Source organism: Cebus imitator, unplaced genomic scaffold, assembly GCF_001604975.1.
Source record: "Cebus imitator isolate Cc_AM_T3 unplaced genomic scaffold, Cebus_imitator-1.0 Scaffold168, whole genome shotgun sequence".
NCBI lineage: Eukaryota > Metazoa > Chordata > Mammalia > Primates > Cebidae > Cebus > Cebus imitator.
In genome coordinates, this window is record NW_016107483.1 from 1,255,733 (window position 1) to 1,265,104 (window position 9,372).

The following is a 9,372-nucleotide window of genomic DNA, read 5'->3' on the forward strand; positions in this document are numbered from 1 at the left end:
TTTTTTTTTCCAATTTTGTGAAGAAAATAAATGGTAGCTTGATGGGAATAGCATTGAATCTATAAACAAATTATCGCTGCCACTTCTAGAATTTCTCAGGTCCACTCTCCATTATCTCTTGCACCCAGGCTTATGTTATATTCTGCTCATTTTTTTCCCCTGCTTCCATCATTATTACTCTCAGTGATGGAGCATTCAGAGTCACCCTACCGAAATGTAAGTCAGCTTATTTCCCTCCATTGCTGTAGACCCTCTGATGACTTCTGATCTTATTGAAATTAAAGGTTTATACAATGCCTGATTCCCCTAAACTTGTCTGAATTAATTTCTAACAACTCTTTTCTTCATCTACTCAGCTCCTTGCTATTCTCTGAATGAACAGAGATGGAGTGAACTTTTTGATTCTTCTGCCTTAAAAATTCTTTTCAATATATTCCAATATATCTTTCTATTACCTTCTTCAGGTTTTTGTTTAAATGGCATCCCATCCGGGAGACTTTATCTGACTATGTTGCTTACAATTGTAACATTACACTACTCTCTTGCCTCCTTACTTCCTTTTCTTTATATTAATACTACTTATCATCATTGAAAATGCTATAAAATGATCCTAATTATTTTGATTTATATCTGCCTTTCTGCACACATGTGTAGAGCCTATGTAGACAGTAGTTTTTATTTCTTTGACTTATTGATGCATCCCCCCACATAAAATGATATACTGCAGTTTTTGCTTGTTTGTTTTGAGACAGAATCTCACTCTGTTACCCAGGCTGGAGTGCAGTGGTGCAATCTCAGCTCACTGCAACCTCCATCTCTGGTTCAAATGATTTTTCTGCCTCAGCCCGAGTAGCTGGGATTACAGACACAAGCCATCACACCTGGCTAAATTTTTTCTTATTTTTAGTATAGATGGGGTTTTACATTTTGGGCAGGCTGGTCTCAAACTCCTCACCCCAAATGATCTGCTTGCCTCAGCCTCCCAAAGTGCTGGGATGACAGGTGTAGGTCATTGTGCCTAGCTATTATGTACTGTCTTAATGCAATCATTCTATTAGGTTATTTAAAATTACTATGTAAATTGTAGAAATTATAAAAGGATTTAGCTTTCCTATGGAGCTTAAATGTTTATAAACATATGAGAGTAAATCCTACATAAATTAAAAGGTATTCAGCAGAAATTGGTAAGTTTGGGAATTTCTATAAAGCTGTTTTAATGAAAGAATTTTGCTAGTATTTATTTTGCTAAAGAATTTTGCTAAAGAAAAGTGAACCTAAAATATACCACAGTGTATAAACAAGGTTGATGACATAAAAATACTGAGGACTGTCCCCCTTCTGTCTGAGACTGAGAAAATCAGTTGTTTTGGTGTCCTTAATACATTATTTGGCTTGGCTAGCATTGTCAAAGGACAATATTTATTTAAGTTGTTTAAATTAATTTTGAAAATGAAAAATTCATAAGGCTGAAAGAGGGCCATAGAAAATAAAAATTAGTTCAGTCACAGAAAATTTAATGTCAGTGCTTACTTCCTGGAGCATGTTAATATATTCGGTGTTTTGTTCCTCACAGAAGAATCTTGTTAAAATTTCAGAACAAAAAAGGAAACACTTTCCTTGTAAAGAGACTGATTGTATTTTAGGTAGGAAAAACATACTCAGAAGTAAATAATTTGCCTGAGAAATAACTTGTATAACACTTTCAATATCCAAACATTTATTTTTAAAATATAATTTGAATTTCTCTGAGTTGCTTATAAATAAGCAACATTTCTTATAGGAATAATTTTAGCAAGAAATAGCTAAGACAAATAAATAAAATATTATATTTACGTAAATCAAAAGCATTATAAAAAGGAAATATTCCTCAAGAAAAAAAAATGTTGGTCAGCTACTGTATCTGGTTATATCTAATAGCCTAGTATATATGGTAGTAACTGATTTTATAATTCTGAATGAAAAAATAAATTCATCTTCCACATAAAATTATTTTTTTTCCAATAAAACTACAATGTTAGAGAAGAATGGAATCATATTACAGTAACATTCTACCTTTATCTTATTAATAGTTAATATGTTGAGGCATGAATTATGATTTAGTTTTATGACATATGTCAATTTCTTCCTACCCATTCTCTCTGTGCTTAGAAAAACATCAGCATGAGCTAAAACAGCTTTTAAAGGCTAAATTACCTACCCAAGTCCTCAAGAGATTTCATAATTCTAGGCCTTATTTTCTGTATCTGTAAAATAAAGGCTAGGACTAGAAGACCTAAGATGAATTCCAGGCTCTATCATCTCACAACGCTAAGATCACACAAACGACTCACCTGATGCAGATATGTAGTAATCTCTCTCGGAGTTCTTATCACACTGTATTGTAATTTGGGCTCTTATTTATTTTTAGCCCATCTTGTTCCTTTGTAATTCTGTAAGGGGATTTCCACTCTCTTACCTACGCCTATCCAACTATCCATTTAGTTGTACATGTACGTATTTTTTATCTACCTATTAATTTATGTAACAATCCACTCACCATCCATTTTTTGATCTGTTCATCTGCTCATTCATTCAACTAATTATTGATCACTTAATCTGTGCCAGGCTTACAGTGTTGTAGAGACATGTATATAATCCAATTATAACATAGCGAGATAAGTATAATAAACAGGTTTCATAAAATTATATTCATCCCAAAGTTGGTGAAGACAGATAAGAAAAATTTCCTATAGAAGGTACCAGTAAGAATTTCAGGACACTGTGGGAAGATAGAATGAAAGTGAAGAAATTACATATGCAGGAGTGTGAGAGAACATGAAGAGTGGATAAAACAAAATTGTTGCTTCTGGCAAAGCCCAATGTGCGCTTTCAAGGAGAGGCAGGAAAGAGGAAGGTGATAGGAATTTAGACTGTTCCAAAGTGAGGGTAAAATATATATGTAATATATATGTATATAACACACATATATGTAATAAATACATATATGTAATACATGTTATATAACATATATAATATATGCACTGTGTATGTACTACATATGTATTGTAACATGTAATGTGTATTAAATATGCATTATAACACATATATTATGTATTACATATGTAATACATATATGTTATGCATACATACATGCCACGTAACATACATGTAATCTATGTTAGGTAACATATATGTATTATATCCATCCCATGGATGGGGGGATACAATAGGAAAAGTGATAGAAAATTAGGCTGTCCCAAAGTGGGGGAAAAAATATATATATACATGTAATATATATGTATGTATATGTATATAACATGTATATCCATGTATATGTATATAACATGCATATATATTACATGTATATATATTTTTTCTCCCACTTTGGAGGAAATACATATAAATACATATATGTTACACACATATATATTACATGTATATATATATTTCTCCCCACTTTGGGACAGCCCAATTTCCTATCACATCCCTAGTTCCTGTATACATACATATATATACACACACACACACACAAGCATATATATATGTATTTATTTATACAGAAACTATATATAGATATATAACCATTTGCTCATTGACAGGCACCAATTTTGCTCCCATATTTCGGCTATTATGAATAATGTTGCGATGAACACAGGCGTGCAATATCGTTAATAGTGATAATTTTATTTCCTTTGAATATATATCCAGAAGAGGGATTTCTGGGTCATATGATAATTCTATTTTTAATATTTCTGAGGAACATTCATACTATTTTCTGTAAGGGCTGCACTAATCTACATTCCTACCAACAGCATACAAGGGTTCCCTTTTCCCCACACTCGCCAACATATATCTTATCTTTTTGATAAGAGCTATCCTAATGGGTATAAGGTACTATCTCCTAGTGGCTTTGGCTTTGATTTTCACTTTCCTGATGAGTAGTGACGTTGAGCATCTTTTCACATACCTGTTGGCCATCTTCAGATCTTTGGAGAAATGTCTATTCAAGTCCTTTGTCCATTTTTAATTGGGTTACATATTTTCTTGCTATTGAGTTGTTATATGCATTATTTATAAATTTTGGGTATTAATCCCTTTTGAGATATATAATTTGCATAAACTTTTTCCCAATCTATATGTTGCCTTCTCACTTTGCTGATTGTTTCCTTTGCTGTGCAGAAGCTTTTTAGTTTGATGTTGTCTCATTTATTTACTTTTGCTCATATAGTCTGAGCTTTTGGTGTGATAGTCAGGAAATCACTGCCAAGGTCTGATAGATAGACCTACTTTTAAGTTTCAGTCACTTAGTGTTCTTTCAGCTGATTAATTTGAATAAAGATATGCAAAATGTTCTGTCTTGGGCAACATAATATAATGATGTGATTATAATTGTCTAGTACAGTGCCCGGCACACAGTAGACGCTCAGACAAAATAGTAGATGGACCATATGTCCCTTCTCTGAAGCTTGTTAGGTTCTAGGCTCCTTCCCACTCTTCAGAAGGATGCCCAAGCAGCTGCTGTGACTACTGGTGTATGCATTGAGCAGGTAAAGCTGTTTTTATTTAACGTCCCTGAGGTGAGATTGATTGACTGGTAAATAGTCAGAGGGGTCCCTGTTAAGCAGCACTGGGAGACAGCAGCATTCAGAGACAAGAAGTCCATCTGTCGTTCCTAGCAATGTCACTGTCCCAAAGTGAGGGATATCAATGATTCACAACCGTTTCTCTTTCTGATTTTATTTTAAAAAGTATTTCTAATTTAACAATAAAGATGATATTTTAAAGCACTCTTCTTATAAATAGATCTTTTGGAAGGGCTTCAATTCATTACTACTATAAATCACTTACTCACACACCACCTACCAGTGTTTCTCTCTCCCTGCTTGTCTATTTTTGGTTCCAGAGCTATTAACTCTTATCTTTCCTGTATCAAATGCTATGAACATTAGAAAGATGTCAAAAATTCACCAAAGTCTTAACTTCACTTTAAAGAGTTTCTGGAAATGTTAAATGCTCACCTAAGAAAAAGTTTTTCTATATACAAGTATGATATATTCACTCATTTAATCTGGAAAATGAGAAATGTAAAGATGCTGGTTGAAAACTATGAGGTACAGAAATCCCTAAAACTCCATTTCTTTGCTCCTATAACTTGAACTTGTTATTAATCTGGTAAAATCCAATGATGTATTTTGTATCATGAAGAAATTGTTCCTAACAGTTAAATTCTTAGAAGAAAAGATAATATAGTATAATATATTCAGATAATATAATATCCAACAGAGAGTAAGTATCCCATCAATGCTATTTGTGTGTATATAATACACACAAATAATATATGTGTATATATGTACATATAATGCAGTCATATGAGCATCTTTTCATATCTGTTGGCCATTTTTGTATCTTTGGAGAAATGTCTATTTGAGTCCTTTGTCCATTTTTAAGGCGTATATTTAGTGTGTATTGTGTATTTAATGTGTATAAAGTGTATATATATATATATATATATATATATATTATATATATATATATTTACACACATATTATTTCATCTAATTTTCACAAGAATCCATGAGATAGGGGATTCACTTTATGCTATTAATAGAGAAATCAAAGAGCTTGGTCAGTGTTATCCACCTAGAAAAAGGCAAAACTACAACTGTGACTTCAGGTTTGTGCCCTTTCCACTACCACTGTCTCTGAGTAGATACTCTCAGTTTTTAAATTTTGCGAACTAGTTAACCCCCTTGAACCCTTTAGGACTGATACCCGATGTGCTATTTTGCCTTTACTGTAGTGATAGTAGTAATAATACCATTCACTCAGCCTTAATCATGAGCCAGGCATCATGCTAATAGTGCTGTATACACGATGGTATCCTCTCAGAAACTCTTTGAGTATTTAAAATGACCAACATTTGTGTAGCCATTCTTATTTGCTAGTGGCTTTTCGCAGCGGTTTTCTCAGCATATTAACTCTTTTAATCCTCATGTGATTGGTATCATTTTATCCCCATTTTACAGTGAAGGAAACTGACATATAAGGAGACTTAAGTTATCTTGGTTAAGACAGACCAACAGCAAATGCAGAGATGAGATTCACCTCCAGATATTCTGGCTCCAGAGTTCTTGAGTCCTTGCTCTTTACTTTTATTTTGAAAATGAGGCCAGCCACTATAGCTAACATCTGTAATCTCAGCTCTCTGGGAGGCTGACATGGACAGATCACTTGAGAGGCCAGGAGTTTGAGACCAGCCTGGCTAAGATGGTGAAACCCTGTCTCTACAAGAAAATACAAAAATTAGCTGGGCATGGTGGTGCGTGCCTATAACACCAGCTACTCAGGAGGCTGATGCATTAGAATGGCTTGAATTCTGTAGGCAGAGGTTTCAGTGAGCAGTGATTATGCCACTGCACTCCAGCCTGGGTGACAAAGTGAGACTCTGTCATCATATGTTCTTACTCATAAGTGGGAGCTAAGCTATGAGGATTCAAAAGCATAAGAATGACACAACAGACTTTGGGGAATCAGGGGGAAAGGGTGGGAAGAGGATGAGGGATTAAGACTACAAACTGGGTTCAATGCATACTGCTCTGGTGACAGGTGCACCCAAATCTCACAAATCACCACTAAAGAACTTACTTATGGAACCAAATACCACCGGTTCCCCCAAAACTTATGGAAATAAAAAACAAAAATATAAAAATAAATAAAAGCTATCTGAAGCAGAAAGGAAAAAAATTGAGCAAACAGCTGGAAAAATTTAGCTAAACTGAAGAAGATGATTTGGATAAAATTGGCCAAGTAAGGACTGTCACACAATGTGGCTGATCTCAAGGAAGCATATGCATTTTTGCTTATGTAGCATTATAATGAAATTAATGACATAACTTGTAATCTTTTTAGATGAATATTTGCCTTGTCTTCTTAGTGAAGAATGCAGAGCATAGCTTTTTGAGATGACACAGGAAGAATCTCATGAAACAAAGTTATTGTCATGGATTGCAAAGCAAAGATGCTGTCAAGAGCCATTGGCATGGATAAGGTAATTCGTATCAGCATTGAAGAGTCCCTGGCCACTGACTTAAATGCTTTGTCTTCATCGTCAGGCATTGTGGCCAGTCACTTGCTGCTGTTGACATTGTGCCTACTTCTCGCAGTCCTTAATTTGGTATGTTGAAATGAAGTGTCAAATAGATAAGTCAATGGACTGTAGTTTCTCAAATAATAATCTACAAAATTGGGGAATCTAAGGATGTATTAGGATTCCTTGACTTTTTTTTAAAAATGAGTTAATGTATTGCTTAAATTTAGCATTATAAATTAAGCATGTAACTGTAGGTGGAATCTTTTTTGGGAATGATAAACAATGTGAACAGACTCATATATGTACTAGAATTAATGCATGGGGTTGATACGAACAATTTTGGCTATTCAGAAATTTACTTATTTTGATTATTATACTGGATAGGTTTGAGTTTCCAAATAAATGACTTACAGATAAAAAGTACCAGTAATGTTTGTGTATATGTCACTCACTCTTCAGACTGGATTAGAACTTAAAGTGCATCAATACCAAATCCCTTCATATTTTTAGCCAGTTGTCCCTTAGAATTAAAAAAAAATCTGTATTAAAAAATAAACACTGTAAAACATCCTTCTATAATCAATCATACTTATATCCATATAATTTTTTTCTTTTTTTTTTCAGTGTGTTAGTTTCCTTCTCCTTTCTGGAATTTAATTAATTGTTCACAGGAAACTTTGACAAACGTAGTCCCGACAGATGTTTTTTATTTGAGAATTGTGATATTAGCTATATTGTACAAATATTTGCAACTATGCCCAAAAAGTGTGCACAATAATATAATTAATTGTGTTTTATGGATTTCAATATGCAGTATTTTCTAGATAACTGAAACCACAAGTGAATCTAAGCTGAAAGGCAATGCCATGAAAATCGACATTTCTGGAACACCCACCATGTCCTGTAAGTGTACTGGGTAGCTTTATAGATGTTTTCCCCTTTCAAGCCAGATTTTATCACCTTGATTAAGATGAGAAAACTGAAGGTCCAAAAAGTTATAAAAAATATCTTCATTTTGAATTTAGGTCTTTCTAATTTTGTAGCCCAAATTCTTTCCACTCTGTCTTGCTGCCTTTCTGGTAACTGTAAAGCAAGCAAGCATTACAATGGATCTGGATATTAAATCAAAAATTTTAACAATCATTGGAACTAAAAATGTTAAATAAAAAAGACAGAGGCCTTAACATATTTTAGGGGAAGTGCCAGTAACAGAACTAAAGTAGTTTTTGCTGTTTTGCTGCATACTTCATTTTATAACTTTCAAAATGTTATCTATGCCTTTATTGTATCATAACAATATTTCTCAGATTACAAATCTTGGGCTTATTATCTAAATTAAATAAAAATTATGCCAGTAACACAGTTTATCCCCAATAATAGAAATAGAAGTCACAGAGCTATTGATAGTTTCTAATAAGGAATAAGGAGGCTGATACCAAAGATGGGGTTAAAACACTCATGTGAGTTTAGTTTGATTTTCCCCTTTAGGTTTCTACAAGATCCAGGGAAGAAGAGAAGATACTGCTATGCGGGAGGTGAAAATACGTCTTGGGTTGGCAGCGCTACAGGAACGTGAGCTTGCCTTAAGTCGTCTGTGTTTCTCCCACTCCTGGCATTGTACAGTAGTCAGAGACTAATTAGAGTGGTGATTATAAAGTTAATGAAGTTGAAAATTTCCAGAAATAATTGGCTGAATGAATGGGGTAAAGAATGTGATGTACAAGACATAATGGCTAATTGGACACTGAAGGAGCTGATTCTGTGGACATTCCTTCATGAAGAGCTCAGGGACAGAAATATATTGAGAAACAACGAAGTATCAATCACTTGACCTGAAATAATAATGAGTCTGACAAATAAGAAAGTAAAGCATAAAGAGGGTTCAGAAGCCAACGGGATATTAAGCAGATTCTTTGAGGTGAGTTAGGGATGCTGAATCTCAATTCTTTTCAGGCAATGAAAAGCAACCGAAGGCTTTTGCTGGAAAAGGAGAACACTTGGAAAGTTCCATTATTATAAAAAGGGACTTAGATTAGATTTGCAAATCATTCTTGTTAGGTGTTTGAAATGCTTGAGGGATTTAGGTGTTAAAATGTGTAATTGAAATTTAAAATGTCTAAAGAATTTGAATTAATGAGGTTCATAAGTGATGTTAAATGTTTAGGGAAAATTAATCTGTCAACTTTATGTCAGTTGAGCACTGATCAAAGCAAAAGGGAGAATGGCATTCTTTAAATTTGAACAAAAACACTCAATTTATATGTACATTTATTAGATATCTCTTTGAATGGTTAAAAAGAATT